General features: G+C 50.1%; 1 long non-coding RNA gene and 2 pseudogenes across 1 annotated transcript; 1 reads left to right on the forward strand and 2 right to left on the reverse strand.

Annotated features, from left to right (window-relative positions):
* Window positions 1–1626: 1626 nt before the first annotated feature.
* On the forward strand, window positions 1627–3172 carry LOC120697091 (annotated as a pseudogene).
* Window positions 3173–5095: 1923 nt separating this feature from the next.
* On the reverse strand, window positions 5096–5792 carry LOC120701054. The gene is made up of 2 exons (XR_005685972.1): window positions 5528–5792; window positions 5096–5457 (listed from the first exon to the last, which is right to left on the reverse strand). It is a non-coding gene; the product is annotated as an uncharacterized LOC120701054 (long non-coding RNA).
* A 7435-nt stretch (window positions 5793–13227) lies between these two features.
* LOC120700526 lies at window positions 13228–14484 on the reverse strand (annotated as a pseudogene).
* Window positions 14485–18049: the final 3565 nt, after the last annotated feature.

Below are 18049 nucleotides of genomic sequence, written 5' to 3' on the forward strand. Positions count from 1 at the left end.
GCATTGGTGCGATGGATTTGTAAGCTTGTGCTGCATATCTGATGCAACCAATAAGTTTTTCTTTTCCCCAAGCAATAAGTTTGAGTAGTAGCCAGCTGGGCGATGGATGATACGTTTGAGCTGGGAGCACCCTTGTTAGGGACTGTTGCAGCTTCGTTGCTTGTGTTGTGTGATGAGTTGTGGGTCTGGACGCCACCTGACCTGATGCGTCTGGCGTCTGCCAACAACCATGCTCGTCCTAGCTAGTGCTAATCAAAGTCGGTTGGCCCTGCCCTTCCCTTGTTTTGGCAGAACCCAGCCCTTAACTCGAAGCAGCAGCAACGTGCACGCTGGACGGCCAGAGGCGAAGCTTCCATTCCGTCGTGCACATGCACAAGACGTGTCCAAACACCGTTTACTTGGGTCGGTCCTGGACTGTCTATCTCTGTTATCTTTCTCAAAGATGGCTTGTGGCCACATGGATCGGATGATAGGATCGGAAACGTGGCCTTGGTGATTTCTACCTCCTCACCTAACGGTCGGTCCAGCATTTTCCCCAGCTTCATCTGTCTATAATGTGCTCAACCTGGAGTTTGCGTCAGCATCACGTCTGTGTATCGCTGGCAACTGCATTGTAGACCTGAGTATGTAAATCGTTTGGTCACGCATGTACTCACACTATCCCAAAATAAAATACACATCTCGCTTCCCCTCAAGGGATAACTTTAAACTAAGTACACATCTTGGTTAGTGTCCATGCTTTTTGCGTTTTCTTTTTATTTTTTAAAAACAGCACATAGTTTGTTGGTGATGGCTGATGACGACTACTACTAGTATGTGCCTATGGCCTTTGGGAGAAGGAATGAGGAGGCGAGGCGACAGGGACCTTGTTGCCGTTGTCTGTGGATTTCATTTCTTGCGCTTTACTAGCTTTTCTTGGCGTTGGCAATTGGGAATTGGGATGGGGTTCGTTGGCCTGCCTCATCTGAACCTGGACGCCACACCGGCCGTCACCTTTTCGAACTTGCCAAAGTCCCCTTCACTTTACTGTTGTGCTGCTTGCTCAAGATAATTCCGCTTTCTCTCTGCCTGTGGGTGATTACGTTAGTGTGTGCCTTCCATCTCTTAGCCGAGATCGGATAATAATAAAGCCTGAAATGACAGTCCTAATCGGACTTTGCTCGATCTCTTTAGCGATTGTGATGTGATGTGATGCTTGTGGACTTACTGGCATTTGGAAATGGTACCGTTGGTTCCTGTGGATGTATCACTGACTTCCAAGTCCCAACACTCACCGTGTAGCAAATAAAAGCACTGTGAGTCTGTCTGTGAGCGACTGAAGCAAGCAGCGCACTAGGATAGGGACAGGAGTGTGCTAACTGCTAAGGTTGACGACGACCAAAATAATAGTAGGCGCGTTGTTGCGGCAAAGACAACTACCAACTTAACCTTCGTTGCTCCTCTTTCTTTATCTCATCTTTACCTTTATATATACATCTTTCTTTAATATATATATATATATGTATGGGAAGAAGAAAAGGCCAGCTTTCTGGCTCCCAAATCTTGAGGCTTAAACTTTGCCCCAATCATTGCTGCTTTTGGATCCTCAATGCTGCATGATCGTTAACCACCTCCTCTGACCTCTGATCTGCATTTCTATACCATACCATCAAGCACTAGTTAATACTTGTACCATAGCTACGCTACGAACAAGGATGCAGTGCCAAACCGGCATCAACAAAACCCAACACCAACAGAGAACTCAAGTGAGTATTCGGCAGCAGTTCAGTTGAGTTTAGGCACTGTTGCAGCTAGCTCGAAAGGAATCCCCTCAGTTGTTGAGCTGAGTGCCTGCCGGTAGTGGCAGCAGTTCTTGTGCCTCCCTACCCAACGACTCACCCGTCTGTCTGTCTGTCAGTCCGGCTCATCTCTCTAGTCACTAGTCAGTACTCAGTAGTCACTGCCCCGGATCCACCTCTTACCAATCCCCTCCTGCTCTTGCTCCTGCGAGTTCGTTGCAGTTGCAGCATATATACTCGAGGACTCCATCCACTGCTCCGACCTCCACCTCCTCGTCTTTCCTCTTCTTCCTCCTCGTCGATCACAGCCACGCAGAGGCAACCAAAGCACGATCCATGGCGATCAAGGACTGCGGTGGGCACAAGGGTTGAGAGTGCGAGCGTGAGCGTCTGTACCGCAAGTGCTGCGCGGCGCTGGTGGCGCTCATCCTCCTCGTCCTCTTCGTCGTGCTCATCGTCTGGCTGGTGCTGCGGCCCCACAAGCCCAGGTTCTACCTGCAGGACCTGTCGGTGCTGTGCCTCAACGTCACGCCGCCGGCGTCACCTACCTCTTCACCACCATGCAGGCCACGCTCGCGGCGCGCAACGCCAACGACCGCGTCGGCGTCTACTACGACCAGGCCGACGCGTACGCCGACTACAAGGGCGTCGCCATCACCGTGCCCACGCGCCTCCCCGTGCAGTACCAGGGCCCACGGGACGCGTCCGTGTGGTCCCCCTTCCTCCGCTCCCTCGACAGCGTCCAGCTCCCGCCGGAGCTCGCCGTCGCGCTGGCCCAGGACGAGACCGCCGGCTACGTGCTCATCGACGTCCGCGTCGATGGCTCATGGCTGGGTCAGGTGGAAGGTCGGCACGTGGATCTCCGGACACTACCACCTCCGTGTCAACTGCCCCGCGCTGCTCACCGTCAACGAGGGAAAGGGCAGCTACGGCGCCAACACCGGCGGCGGCACCGGCTACTTCCGGTTCCAGCAGGCCGCCGCCTGCGCCGTCGACGTCTAGTCTTGCTACTAGCTTCGTTCATGAGTGTTCTTGCATTGCAGCTTTTGGTACATCGATCAACATTCGTTCCTTCTTGTAAATCGATCATGGCATCGGAATCAGCTGCATGCTAGCTTTTGGTACGTAATTCATTGCGAATGGACGATGGTGTCTCAGAGCTTGGAATCATGAGTGTTTAACTAGGGGGCATCAGGCTGATTAGGTAGGCAGTGATGGACGATCGGATTCTTCGGATTGGTGAGTTGGTTGGAGTCTTTGGATTGAAGAAGGGAGAGAGATGGAGGAAAAGATGCGTCATATCATCATCATACTGTACTATCTATGGGCGGGGCAAACGTGAAGGTTGCTCCGTCCATATATCAATAATAATGTGAATCAATTAATTGTTCATATATCTACACATAAATGATTGTCTTGTCTCGGCCTAGTTTCATCTCTTTTTGATACAACCTAGCTTAGCTAGTTTGATCTCTTCATCGGTGTTCATCATTGACGCACTAGCTTTTCATCGATCCATTAGTTGGTTTGTTTATGTTAGTCTTTATTTCGATCGAAAAGCAAAACAAAGCAAAGGGAAGGAAATAGGCTATCTTTTTCGCCGTGGATTGAAGCAGCAGCAGCTGAAGCAAACCACTAGTCGTCGTCTGTAAGGAACATGGCACCATTTATACCATTTCGAGTGATTTTCGTGATCGAATGACAACACAATACTTGGACTAATATGATTGTTAAGATGACCATTCTCAGGCTTTTAGGTTCAAGTGATGACAAAGAAAAAGAAAAGATAGGCGTAGCAAGGCCCGAAGGGCCGACGGGGGTCGAGGGGGGAGCCGCCCCTCGCGGGTCTCAGGGCAGCGCCCTGAAAGCTCTCCGATCTGAAGCACCGGAAGAACCGACGCATGAAGCATCGGTGCATCCGATGGTTGTCGGAAGAACCGACGCCATGGCAGAAGGGAATCAAAGCCAAGTCAGCTTATGGGCACCGGATGAACCGACGGGTCAAAAAGGGGCATCGGTGCATTGGGCGTCCTATGTTCCAGAGACGATATCAAGAGCCCAGGAGAAGATTCTTCAGCACCGGTTCAACCGACGGTGCATCGGAGTATTGCGTCGGTGCAATGACGTCAGCGCCCAGGAGAAGATTCTTCAGCACCGGATGAACCGGTGATGCATCGGTACAAAGCATCGGTTCAACCGGTGATCACTGCGTCAGCTGTCAGGAGTTCAACGGCTACTTCGGGTTATGAGTGACCGGAAGAACCGACGCTACCTCAGCCAGAGGCATCGGTTCTTCCGGTGATACGCAGATTTTCTGCTGACCGTTGGAGCAACGGCTACAAGACTTGGTGGCCTATATATGTCTCACCCCGGCCATTTGAAGTTTGCTGGAGTTGCTAGACATCTCACACACCCAAGAACATCTCCAAGTCATACAAAAGCATCAAGATCATATCCTTAGCCCTTAGCACACTTTGAGAGTGTTGTGTAAAGGTTAGCTCTTAGTGAGTTTGATTGCAAGGCCTTGAGCCTTTGTGCTGTGGTTCTCTAGTGAACCAAAACAAGAGCTTGGTGCGCCGGCACCTTGAAGCGTGAAGCTCGCCGGCAATGTCATCGACCCTCCGACTTGGTGTGGAGCGGCGACGACATCTTTGTGCGGGGGACGTGAAGACCCCATCCTTTGTGGAGAAGCTCCTTAGTGGAACCCGGTGCCAAGGTGACCGTGATTGTGTACACAAAAGAGATCAAAACCGCAGCTAGAGGATAGAGACACTTAGCAAGTACTTGAACCGAATCAATTGTAACTAAAATAGCACAGACAGAGATTGTAACTGAATCAATTGTAACTGACATAGCACACATGATCAGCCGCAGTCCGTGCATTTGTTTACTTTCAAAGAAAAAGTCCATGCATTTGTTCATATCATATTCATGCCTGTACATGTGTGAGAGTACACATGAATAGTAGAGCATCAGTTCAGTCTCAGTCTGGCAAATGGCAACCTACGCTCGATTACTGTTAGACTCGCCACTTGAGAGTATGAGAATACTAGTACTAGTTGTGCTCCTTATATATTGTCATGTTGAACAGGGAGATGCCATGTCCGAAATAAACAGGGGGATGAACACAAGAATACAAGTGAACTATGAAACTGAGGTGAAATACTGAAAAATGTATATCTGTAGTACTAAAATAGATATAACTAATAGCTGATTAGTAGACTCCCACACATTCATAGATTTTTACTGAAATAGATATAACTAATAGCTGATCAGCAGACTCCCACACATTCATAGTACTGAAATAGATATACAAGTGAACTAAGAAACTGCCATGTCAGCTTAAATTCAATTCACAATCTTTACAGAGTTTCAGTTCACAAGGTTCAAAATACTGAAAAATGTCTATCTGTAGTACTGAAGTAGATATAAGTAATAGCTGATCAGCAGAACAAGGACGCGTGTTCTTTGATGTTCCATGTTCCTGGTGGTGGTTGTATGCTGTCCATTCCATCCAGCAATGCAGGTGAGATTGAAACAGAAAAAAAAAGAAGAACGGGGATGCAGTAACACATATGGATGAGGAGTGGAGTGGCACTCCAGGCCATGGCTGGGTTTGGTACAATCATCCTCTTCTGACTGACAAGATCGACCAATAACCTTGAGTAGCATCTTGTGACTGCCAAATTAACTAGGGATTGGGAGATCAATTTCCCACAGAAGGAAGGGGAAGAAAGCAGCAGACAAACCTGGTGAGAGATCGTCGCCGGCGAAGGGCACGACGGAGAGAGCTGGATAGGGCGAAGTGGCGGCGGCGGTCGGCGGTGTCGGCGAGAAGCGGCGGTCGGCGGTGTCTCGGGGAGGGGTCAGGGCCGCAGGCGGGATCTTGGCTCCGGTGAGGTGGCTGTCGCGGCGGGTGCGGTGGCCGGCGCCGGAGCAGGCTGGAGCTGGTGGGTGTGACGGCGGCGGTCGACGGTGTCTCGAAGCAGGACGACGAAGCCAGTTTTGGGTCCTTTTTCGCTTGACAGGCGGGTCCCACGAAAATAGGCTTTGGGCTGCTTCTTCCACTGGAGTTGGATTCAATTTTGGGCCCCTACTTTTTTTTATAGGCTGGCATGCAAATGAAAGTTTAGGGCCCAAAATTTGCAGGCTCCACTGAAGATGCTCTTGCACCGGTGACTAGCGGTTTTTTTATTTTTTTATTTTATATTTTCGTTTTTTACAAAAATATATTTTCGATTTGGAAATTTACAGGAATATACCCGGCCGCCCGGCGGCAGGGGCATTTTTGAAAAAAATTTCGCGAAAAAAATTGCGCGCAGGTCCCTAGGGGCCGGTCGCCCGGCGGCGGAGCAGCCGGCCGTAATTTTTGCAATTTAGTCCTTTTCGCGAAAGAATTTCACATATGTGTCTTTTTTGTAATTTTTTACAGAAATAGACCCTGGGGTCGGCGTCGTAATATGTGGCGCCGAGATAACACGTCTTGGCACCACAGATCACGGCGCCGAGGTGCCACGCACGTACAAGCAATCTAGTGAATCTTCGAACTTGCCTTTAATATTTTCGGACCTTTTCAGGAGACTAGAATACTGTGAACCACACATCAAATATAACAGTAAGAATTAAGAACTAAAAACTGCATTACACAATGTAAACCATAGAAATTACATCATAATACAATGTTAATGAAACACACATCAGACATGCAGTGGCATGGCAGAACCCGTTGCAACTACGGTAAACAGATTCTGAACTAAGCTAATAAGCCTTAGGTAATTTAAAAAAAACACAACAAACACAACGATGCAGCATGTCACTAGCACTAGGTAGTCCTAGTAGCCGTACCCCCACGTAGCAAACTGCGTTGAGCCTTCTCCGCAGTATCCATCCATTGCAGGTGGTGCAGGCGGTGGTGCCGGAGGGGCAGGGCCCTTCTTCTTGTGACAAGGGCAGTTGCAGTAAGGAATAATGCATGATTCATCCTGTGAAGCGGCAGCATTGCTGGTATCATCATCTTCGTCGTCTTTGTTACCCTCGCTCACTTCCTCGTAATGGTTCACCTTGCATTCCAGATCAAAGATCTTTATCTGGGGGTACTCGATGAACTCCTGAACTGAATCAATTGGTGCAGGATCGACCCATTTGGTAAAACCACAGTTTTCTGGAGCATCTGAAGACTGCAAAATAAATTTCATGTAAGGTGTCTCAATTAAGATAAAGAAATAAAACAACCGAGTATTACCCATGCGTGTGAGCATTTGAAGAAAAGCCGACCACCATCCATCCCGTCGGTGCACATCTGCACTAAGCAGTCCTCACCATGTCTGCATTTTGACCATGGTTCTCTACGGTTATTGTATTGTCGAAGAGGAGTTTCATTGGTAAATTCACTCTTGTGCTGTGGCGGAAACTCAAACACTGGTTCCGGAAAGGAATCAGGTCCAAGAGGCCCCTCCCATATTATGGGGTCTCCTTTCTTCCCACTTTTTTCTTTCCCAAAACCGTAGTAATTCTTCCCGCTAGACCCACCTCCAGACATCGGGTATACAATGAGCTTTGGTGTTTGAGTGCTGCTGGGAGTTCACAAACTTCGGAGTATTTATAGGCGCACAAAGGTCTGATAGCCGGAGTGTGGAGTGTAAATGCACCTGAAAAGCATACATGACAACACAGTGAAGAGGCTAGCTGACCGAACACTGAAAATGCTAGATTCAATTCTCGAACTGACTACTCGATGCATCTCTGTGCATGCAGAGCATCTAAGTGCATGCAGACTCACAGCACTGCATCGCTGCCGCTCGATCGATCGTGCCTAGATGCCGCCTTCCCCACTACACGCCACAGACCTTCACTGTAGAATGACAGTTCCGTCGTCCTCGCCCGAGAGACTGCTTTGAAGGTGAGCTGGTGTGGTTGCCGTGTTGTCACATCTTTTTGAAATGGTGAAAGGGCACTGCTATTGGGCTGTCGTCTTTTGTCACGTTTGTCTGGAGAAACAATGCGACATATGGGAAACCCATGATCGCCGTGCTGAGCAGTGGCAACCTGTGATCTCGTACTCGCAGCTAGATACACTATGGTCCCTATTTTGAACTATACGAGCATGTCACGAAGTTTACTCTATATGCGGTAGTCGTCGTCATCGTCGGCGGGATCTCGGCCGCTAACTCCTCCCGCACCTAACTTGTCCTTCATTAAATCACGAAAAAAATTCGCAAGAACTTCCCTTATTTCACGAGCATTATGGAACCCACAAACATAACAAGTTCACATCAATAATATCTATAGAAACAAATGACAAGTAAACTACCACAATCATAAACAACCATAATCCGAACAGTCGAACCAGTCCATAATAACAATAGAGAAACAAGCGCCAACAACTAACCACCCCTACTATTCCGACATCTCTTACGTTGTGCGTGTACGTGATATGTAGGGTAGCTATGACGGTCCGTTGGCCTCACGTCTCTGGCAGGACGGCGTAACAAAGCCACAGGTGTATACAAGCTGGGATCATCGTCCTGGGCAGGCGTAGCAAACAACCGTGTAAAGTCGTCGAAGGAGGCCGCGTCGTTGTCTTCAGACCACCCTACAGATCACAAAAAAAGCAACATTCAATAGGTGAATGCAATTCCGTACAAATTATACTACGTACCCTGTGTTCCAGGTGGTGGTGGTGGATAGGAAGAAGCTCCTTCATATCCTCCTGGTGGCGGCATAGGGTGATACGAAGACGGCCCCGCTCCGGTGAACTGTTGTGATCCTGAGTATAAATAATAACGTATGAGCCTTTGACCATAAAACATAAGCAAATAAAATTATGCACCACATATTTACCTAAAGTCCCTCCAGCTGGTGGCATAGAGATAAACTGGGTTCCTTGAAATGGAGCCCCTTGCGAGGCACCTGGCCCTTCATAGGGCTGAGAACCGGGGTACCCGTACCCTGTGTGGAGTCGTATTTAAATACTACATATAAACATACGGATCGATAAATATCACACCATACCTTCGTACTGTCGATGGTATAAGGGAGGCTACTGCCATACGGGACCACAAGGAACAGACGTCGACGCTTGCGACGATCCGTAGGAATCCTCGTACTCCGTCCGCGTACCAAAGGCCTGAAGGATGGCTCGGGCTCTATCACGTTGAGTGGTCCAGGCCTCGAGTTGTGCCGGCATGCTCATCGTAGACCCGCCATGAATCCTCATTACATTCAGTGAGCAATCTAATTCAAGCAACCTACAGGCCTCGAACTGCAACCAAAAAAACTTAGTATACAAATCTTAAAAGATTGAAAATGCCGTCAACATTTACTCACCGTCCCAGCTAATGCCTCATCCCTGTGTCGTGCATAGCGATCCTGCGAAGTTGCAACATGCGGCTGTGGATACATGTCAACATACGTCAAACGGCAACGAGTCTTCGGTTCGTACCAGGTTAGGTACGCACGAAACAAAGGCTCAGTGTGTGGACCGGTATCCTCAGCCAACTGCTCGCCTGCATCATCCCACGCAGCCACCCATGGTTGTAATCTAGTGACCCACATTATCGAGAAAGGATGTCCAGCCCTTGATAAACTACACGTTAAATAGAAATTAGTTTTACGTTATTAGTACATGGAGACTTATACATTTTTGTTACCTATGATCGTGGCGCTAAACACGATCCAACGCTGAAGACACAGGGAAAGACTGGCGTCGACCGAACTGCCTCATGACTCTATCCGGGCAGTGGGCCTCAACTGCAACGTCGTACACCAAAGCTGCAGTAGTCATCCATAGGCCCTGGTTCTGTGTGCACACCGAAGATATCCCAAGCGGTGCACGTGCGGCTATAGCCGAAGGACTGTATGGCTCCCACACAATGTCTTCTGGGGTCAATCGATCAAATTCGGCAACAAACTCAGGATAAGACCGCCGGGTCTGTACATGTGCTCATATTTTCTGCAAAAATAAAAATTATGTGTCCATAAGAAAGGTATTGAGGGAACAATGTATGACCATAGTATGCATAGAATATAAATTTTTATCGGGTCCATACCTGTCGAGAGTACCAGAGAGTCCCCATGGTGGGTCTGTTGTCCTCCGTGTCACCGTACATATCCGGCTTGAACGTTGACTGGTCAATCATGGGACGACCGATAGCAATCCTCTCGTAAGACCAAAGCTGTAGCAGAATTGGGCACCCCGTTAGGAAAGCATTCCTATCATTCTGTCGTGATGCCTTGCAGAGTCCACGATATGTGCATGCAAGAACCGCTGAACCCCAACTATATAAGGGTATGGCATCCTCATCTGCATCGGCGATTTCCTGTGCATAGGGCAGAAGCACCCTATCCACACAGTGGCCGTGTGAGTTGTTGAACATGATGTACCTAAACAACCACAACAGGTATGCCTCGAGTGATCTAGTCACGCTGTACTCATCAGCATCGGCTGACAACAGATCCGGCTGCAATGAAGTACGAATATTGAGAATAAGAAACACATGAGGTATTTCAAAGCCATAAAATACATCAACACATCATTTTGTACGAAATTGTACCTGAAATTGTAGGAGCCATGACTTGGAAGGGCCTTTCGACTGTGGGTGCTCATTGAAATCTTCAGGATCAATCGTGGTGGCAACACCTGCAAAACGTTCCTCAAGATCCTCCAGCCACATAGAAGGTACCACGCGGTGCCCGACAGCGTCTCCGGTGATAGAAAGACCAAGCAGCATCGCAACGTCCTGCAGGGTCGGTGCCATCTCCCCACAAGGGAGGTGGAACGTGTGTGTCTCAGGTCTCCATCTGTCAACGAGAGCTGAAAGTAGAGACCTGTCTAGCTTCACCAAAGCACTCTCAGCAAGACGAGCCACAGTGAGAAGACCTGTCTCGCTCAGCCTGCATCATACAGTGCACAAATGTTAATACATTATATAACGAAATATATAACGGATAAAAACAGAAAATAGACGACATGTCACATGGGCACCCATCGTGGGTCTACAGGAACCAACTCTGCAGGTGGACGTGGACGCAGCACGTTTAGTTCTTGGTGCTGAACCTTCGCAAGGAAGGACCGATGACCCGAGTCTATTGTTGGGTCCAGCAACGCAGGAGTAACCCCGGCCATACCTACCACGTAAGATCAAAACAATAAAATACAATCACACACATCTAAATATTTCTAAAAGTTCCTTATATTTCCTAAATAATTTCTAAGATTTTCTAACGATTTATAATAATTTCTAATATTTTCTAACATTTTATAAATTTTCTAATATTATCTTGCAATTTTTAAGATTAATTAATTAGATTGCTAATGTACTATATCAACGCTAATCACTACAAGTAACTACACCTAAATGTACCACTAATCAGTCCTAATAATAATTAAACTGATTGCTAATCTACTGTTTCAACAAAATAGTTTCTATAATTTTCTACAATTTTCTAACATTCTCTACAATTTTCTAACATTCTCTACAATTTTCTAACATTCTCTACAATTTTCTAACATTTTCTATAATTTTCTATAATTTTCTACAATTTTCTAATATTATCTTGCAATTTTTTTGATTTTCTAATACTTCTCTAACAATTTTCTAGTATTTTCTAATACTAAATCTAACACTAAATGTACTGTATCAACGCTAATCACTGTAAGTAACTGCACCTAAATGTACCACTAATCACTCCTAACAATAATTGAACTAATTGCTAATCTACTGTTTCAAAAAAATAATTACAACATAATCTATTTATAAAATGGAGAAAATTTTAATTACCTACAGTCTCCGGCTTGAAAATCCTGCAGGGCTTCGCCGCTTTGCCTCTCCCTCACCCCTCCTCTCCCTCTCTTTTCTTTTTTTCTGGATTTTTAGTGATGCAAATGAGGGGGTGAGGGGCAGCCAACACCTTATATAGGGTTGGGGGGGAGGGCGGTCGCCCCGCAGACGGGCGGCCAGGGTCCGTCGCTCCTCTGCCGGGCGGCCTGGAGGGGTGGCCGCCCCGCTGCCGGGCGGCCGGTCCTTCAGGGACCTCGGCGCAATTTTTTGTCGATTTTTTTTGCAGATAAGCCCCTGCCGCCCGGCTGCCGGGCGGCCAGGTCTCGGCCGCCCGCCAGCGGGGCGGCCGGGGTATATTCATGTAAATTTCGAACACGAACATATATTTTTTGTAAAAAACTAAAATAAAAATAAAAATAAAAAAAAACGCCCGGTGACTACTCCCGCGAAGAAGACCGCCAGCTACGAGCTGCTGAGCCCCAACAGTTCTCCCCAGATATTTGCATTATTCAGTCAACCTATGGTATACAGGAACATCAACCCCGGGTTGTATGTGAGAAGCGCTTTACTGTAGTCATTCATAATACTGTTTCACAGGGAGGTCGTGTTCTGATCCCAGCATTTGCACTTGGCAGAGCACAAGAACTGTTACTTATCCTTGATGAGTATCGGTCCAAACACCCAGAGCTCCATCAGATTCCTATCTATTATGCCTCCCCTCATGCCAAGAGGTGCATGGCTGTCGCAGACATACATAAACTCCATGAACGAAAGGATACGGAACCAGTTTGCACAATCCGATCCGTTCCAATGCTCAAAAAAAAAAGAAAAAAAACCGATCCGTTCCATTTCAAGCACATCGAGTCCTTAAATAGCATCGATAATTTTCAGGATGTCTGTCCTTCAGTGGTGATGGCTAGTCCTAGTGGTCTTCAGAGTGGTGTTTCTAGGCAGCTTTTCGATAAGTGGTGCACAGATAAGAAGAATGCCTGTGTTATTCCAGGTTATGTTGTGGAGGGGACTCTTGCGAAGACCATTATCCACGAGCCAGGAGAAGTGACGCTAGCTAATGGGCTCACTGCTCCTTCATATGTCGGTCCACTATATCTCTTTTTCCGCTCATGCTGATTTCCCTGAGACAAGCAACTTTTTGGATGAACTTCGGCCACCAAATATTATTCTTGTGCACGGAGAAGCAAATGAAATGTCAAGGCTTAAGCAAAAACTTATTACCCAATTTGATGGTACAAATACGAAAATTGTCTCTCCCAAGAATTGTCAGTCAGTGGAGATGTATTTCAGTTGTGAGAAAATGGCCAAGACTATTGGCAGGCTGGCAGAGAAAGTACCAGAAGGTGGAGAGACTTCCAGTGGCTTACTTGTGAAGAAAGGGATTCACATATCAGATTATGGCTCCTGAAGATCTGCGTGGAGTCGGCAGCAGAGGAATCTGATGTTCCAGCATTGGTTGTGCATGAAAGAGTGACAGTTCTCCTAGATTCAGAAAGTTATGTTACACTGCAGTGGTCATCTGATCCCATCAGTGACATGGTGTCTGATTCTGTGGTGGCAATGATCTTGAACATTGGTCGGGAAGGCCCCAAAGTTGTTCCGGTTAAAGAAGCAGCGAAGACCAAAGAAGAGACAGAAAAGGTTGCTCAAAAGGTGGTTTATGCTCTTATGGCATCACTTTTCAGTGATGTTAAAGTTGCAGAGGAAGGGAAATTTGTCATAACTGTAGATGGAAATGTGGTACAGTTGGACGGGTGGAGTGGTGATGTTGAATGTGAAAATGCGAGCGGATCAAGACTGCATTCCGACGGCGGCCCGTGCAGTACGGTCCCGGGCTCGGTCCAGGGCGACACGAGCAGCGCCGGGACGCGGACGCCGAGTCGGTCGAATCCGAAGAAGAAGGGCGCGGCGCTGACGATGCCGTCGGGGCTGGGCACGACGCCGGCGCCGGCGGGCGTGGGCACGTGGTCGTAGAATCCGCCGTGCTCGTCGTAGGTGATGACGAGGAGCGTCTCCTCCCACTGTGGGCCCGACCGCAGCGCCTCGTACACCTCCTTGACGAACCGCTGGCCCTCGGCCACGTCGTGGGACGGGTGGTCGTCGTTCCCGGGGAGGATCTTCAGGTCGAAGTAGCGCTGACGTAGCTCGGCAGCTTCCCCTCCCGGCAGTGGCGCCGGAAGTCGAGGTCGAAGGCGTGGAAGTTGCCGACGTACTTGAGCTGCCGGAGGTTCCGGTACAAGAGTGTCGACGGCGGGTACTGGTAGTAGATGCCGAAGGAGTGCCCCTCGTCGTAGAGCGCGTCGAAGATGGTCCGCTGCGGGAGCCCCGCCACCAGCGCCTTGGTGTCGTTGCTGACGAGGCCGTGGGAGGTGGCGGAGTGCACGAACAGCCGGTTGGGCTGCGTCGACGCCGGGTTGGACGCGAACCACCGGTCGCACACGGCGAACTCCTTGACGAGCTCGCGGTACACCGGCACGGCGTCGGGGCGGATCCCGCTCATGACGGTGGTGGACATCCCGGGCTTCTCCTTCTCCGCCTCTTGCGCGAAGCCGGACATGGGCGGCGCCGGCACGCCCGGCGGAGTCATGGGCGTCGTGGTGGCGTCGACGAAGGGCGTCCCGTAGACCTGCTCGTAGATGACCTGCGCAGAGTGGCCCGGGTCCGGGTCCACGTACTGGGCGCCGTCGCTGAAGCGGACGGCGGGGGAGGTCGGGTTGGACGCGTCCACGTGGTTGGTCTCGACGCCCGTCACGCCGTCGATGTCCGGGTTCAGCGTCTTCATCCACCCCAGCATGTGGTCGAAGGACCGGTTCTCCTGCACCAGCACCACCACCGTCTTGATCTTGTTACTACTGCCCCGGGCCACCGCCGCCGCCATTGTTGCTCGCTCCTCTACTACCACACGTTATATGTGCTTGCTGTTTGTTTTCTTCCTTCTCGGTGGATGGATCAGTGGTGGCCAATGCACAATATATGTGCTAGCTAGCAGGAGTGTCTAGCTACAAGCAGCCAACTGCGCATGTGCCGGCTAAAAATAGTTTTTTATTCCTCTCATCTCTATTCAGGGGCGGAGACTGGAATCACCGGCAGGGGGCTGCTTCCTCCTCTTCTTCCTCCCCTTCTTCTTCTTCTCTCCCTTCTTTCCTCTTCTTCTCCCTCCTCCTCTAATTTCCATGGAGCTCATGGGGTAGGGCGGCTTGAGCCCCCTTGCCCCCACGCTAAATCCGCCCCTGTCTCCATTCTTCTGCAGGAAAAAAATTGGATGGCGCGCTGCGCTCATTGCGTGTAGGATGAGCGCCCCACCTAGATGCACGACGCGTGGACTCTCCATCAATCGGACGACACCTGTAGTCTGCTCGGGTGAAGGCTTCCCATCGGCTAAAATCAACCCAATTCTATTCTTGCGGCTGACCTCGACGTAGATATCTGGCGGTCGATCCGACCAACCGCGGTTCCTTCTCTGCACTTGCGCGATGATGTCAGCGGTCCAAAAAAGAAAAACATTTATTTTAAATTGCTATAACTTTCAAACCGTGTATCCATTTTCAATTCCGTCTTCACCTGTATGTTCTATATGACGAGGGGAACAAAACTAGATCCCACTTTGATATGTGTGAAGATTTTTTTAAAAATCGATCTATGTATATTAACTTATGACATATAACTGATTTTCCTATGTTGTCGTCGTTGTTGTTCGTGCCAAGTTTGATTCGGTTTATAGAAAATATGTGCAAGATAAATTATATACACAAGTTGTATTTGATAACATTTTTGTGTATAAGTTTGTGTTCCATAGTTTTTTGTGTTCCCATGTTTTCGCTTAAGTTTATTAATTAATTTTCCTTTTAAGTTTAATAACTTTCCTGTTTCTAAGTTTTACCATTAAGTCATAAGTTAATTGTTCTTTTGTGTTTAGTAAGCTTTTGTACCTAAGTTTTAATATGTGCATTAACCAATAACTCTCAACTTATGCACACAAGTTAGTCATGTATAGAATAATTTTTGTACATAAGTTGTGTGTTCGTAACTTTTGTGTTTTTAAGTTATAAGTTAATTCTTGTTGATGCGTTAATAACTTTTGCGTTCACAAGTTTTGTCGTGGTGCTGCAACCACGGCCGGGTGGCGGAAGGCACCCGCCCTAGCCCCGAGGGTGTGTACTCGGGGGGTTAGCTAGTCCCAGTTAGATTTCACTCAAGAACACGATGAACACAGCAAGATTTAGAGTGGTTCGGGCCGCCGGAGCGTAATACCCTACGTCCACTGTTTGTTGTATTGCCTTTCCCCGAGAGCGAGCGAGCTCACCAGGGCTGGTATGTGTGTGTGTGGAGAGCTTTCCGTCTGTCGTGCGCAGCGAGCGCCTCCCTTTTATATCTCAAGGGAGGCGCTTACATGGCTGTTGGGTCCCCAACAAGTGGGCCCAACGGTGTAGTATAGACTAACGTACTGTTCATACATCATGGCGTCGCAGGCAGCGGGGATCTCTCTTTTGTAGTCCCTTGCCTGCTCCTGGTGTCCCTTGTTCATCATGTCCAGGCGCCGTCTTGTCGGGACAATGCCAGACGTAGCTAGTGGCATCACCTGCCACGTAGCTGAACGGCTGTGTAGGGAGCGGCGTAGGCGGCATGATGGAAAAGTGTCGTGCCGTCGAGTCCATTTAATGCCGCATACAGGCTCTGCGCTGGCGCGGCACAGGCGGCTGCACTGTGCACCTTGGTAATACGCGGTGCACAGCGAGGCCTGACAAAAGCTGTCTCGCATACCACGGCAGCAGAGCACGCCTTGTCTACTTGCTTTAAATGCAGTGGCCGCGCGAGTCTTCCAGCGGAAGGCTCGCGCTCGAGCCCGTGCCCTTGGGCCACGTGGCGGCCCCGGACCCCTATGCGGGAAAAGGGGGGTCCGGGCGGGCGCAGGAGGTCCCGGACCCCTATGGGGGTCCGAGGTCCCGGCCGCCAGCTCGGGTCTTCCCTTGCTTAGAGGCACGTGGCGTCTCCGGACCCATCCCAGGCGGGGAGCGGGTCCGGGGCCGTTGGCCTAGTGAGGGAAGAGCCTGGCCCGTGGGGCCTGGCTACTCTGTCCGTACGCGTAGTTACGGATAACTACGCGGGTCCTGCCTTGCTGCGGTAAGAGTGGGTATCCCTGCTACAGGGTACCGACAGTGGCCCCCGGGCCCACCTTGGGGGAGGTACGAACCCGCAGGTGGGGCCACTACTGGGATTTGGCTCTGCATAGCTCAAAGCTTCTTGCTGCAGAGGTCTTGACCGGCTTTGACCATCCATCGGATTGTCCGCTGCCTCATCACATCGCAACGGCTTATTGACTCATGGCCCCCACGCACAGTGGTACACCTAGTCACGCGCGCGACGCTCGGCATTCTTGCGGCCGGAGTAAACAGATCATTTACTACCGGCACAGTTCCCGAAAAGCTCGGCCACGCCAGCGCTTAATATGCGCACGTCAGCTCGGCTTCCGCCTCGCTCCGCGTGCGCGGGGGCATTGGTTCAGATCCCGTCTTTTCGCACCCTTGTTGGTTACCCGCTCACCCCGACAGGTGGGCCTGGGCCCCCATGTCATGGATTGGGCGGTTAACACCAGGCGCGGGCGTCGCTTGGGTTCCGGCGACGGTTCCGGGGTGCGCCGGTTGAGTCGGGCTTTATAATGGGATGAACCGCATTCCGTGGTTACTTTCCCGCATTCGCCTTCTTCCTTCCAACCTTTGCGCCCCTTTGCCTTCGAGCTTTCCTCGCCCCTTTCTCCCCCGCACAGGCTGCTTCTCACTCCACCGAGAGATGGCGTCCCTTGTTCATCCCCGCTGCTACCAGACCGAGGGAAAGTTGAACACAGTGCGCCGTCTGCTGGGATGGAGTGCTCAGGAGACCGGCTGGGGGGTGCGAGCAGGCTCGGTTCCCCTTGGCAACCTCTGCGCCGGGGAGTTTGTGCTATTTATCTCGCACATCTCCACCGGCGTGGGACTGCCGATTTCTTCGTTCCTGCTGCTGCTGCTGGAAGACTTCGGCCTCCAACTTCAGCATCTGACGCCGCACTCCCTCCTCCTGACGTCCATCTTTGTGCACTTATGCGAGATGTTCGTGGGAGTTCGGCCCTGCGTCATCCTCTTCCGATACTTCTTCATTCTGGTGAGGTCCGGAAGGAGCAAGGACGAGGTGGGGGGGGTACTACTTCCATGTGAGGAGTGACTTGGCGACTCCTTACATTCCCGGCCTTGCTGGCGGGAAGTGGGAGGAGTGGCGCAGGGATTGGGTGATCGCCACCACCGAAGCCAATGAGCGCCTCACCCTGCCGACCAAGGGGCCCGCCTCCGACAAGGCATCCTGGAGGGCTAAGCCGTCGCTGCAGCCGGAGTTCGACTCCGTGCTGGACAAGATCAGGTCGCTGGCGGAGAGCGGCCTCACCTCGTGGCACGTGCTCGGGGACTTCATGAAGCGCCAGATCGCTCCCCTGAAGCAGCGGCTGCGTGCTGC

The sequence above is a fragment of the Panicum virgatum genome, chromosome 3K, assembly GCF_016808335.1.
Source record: "Panicum virgatum strain AP13 chromosome 3K, P.virgatum_v5, whole genome shotgun sequence".
Classification (NCBI taxonomy): Eukaryota; Viridiplantae; Streptophyta; class Magnoliopsida; order Poales; family Poaceae; genus Panicum; species Panicum virgatum.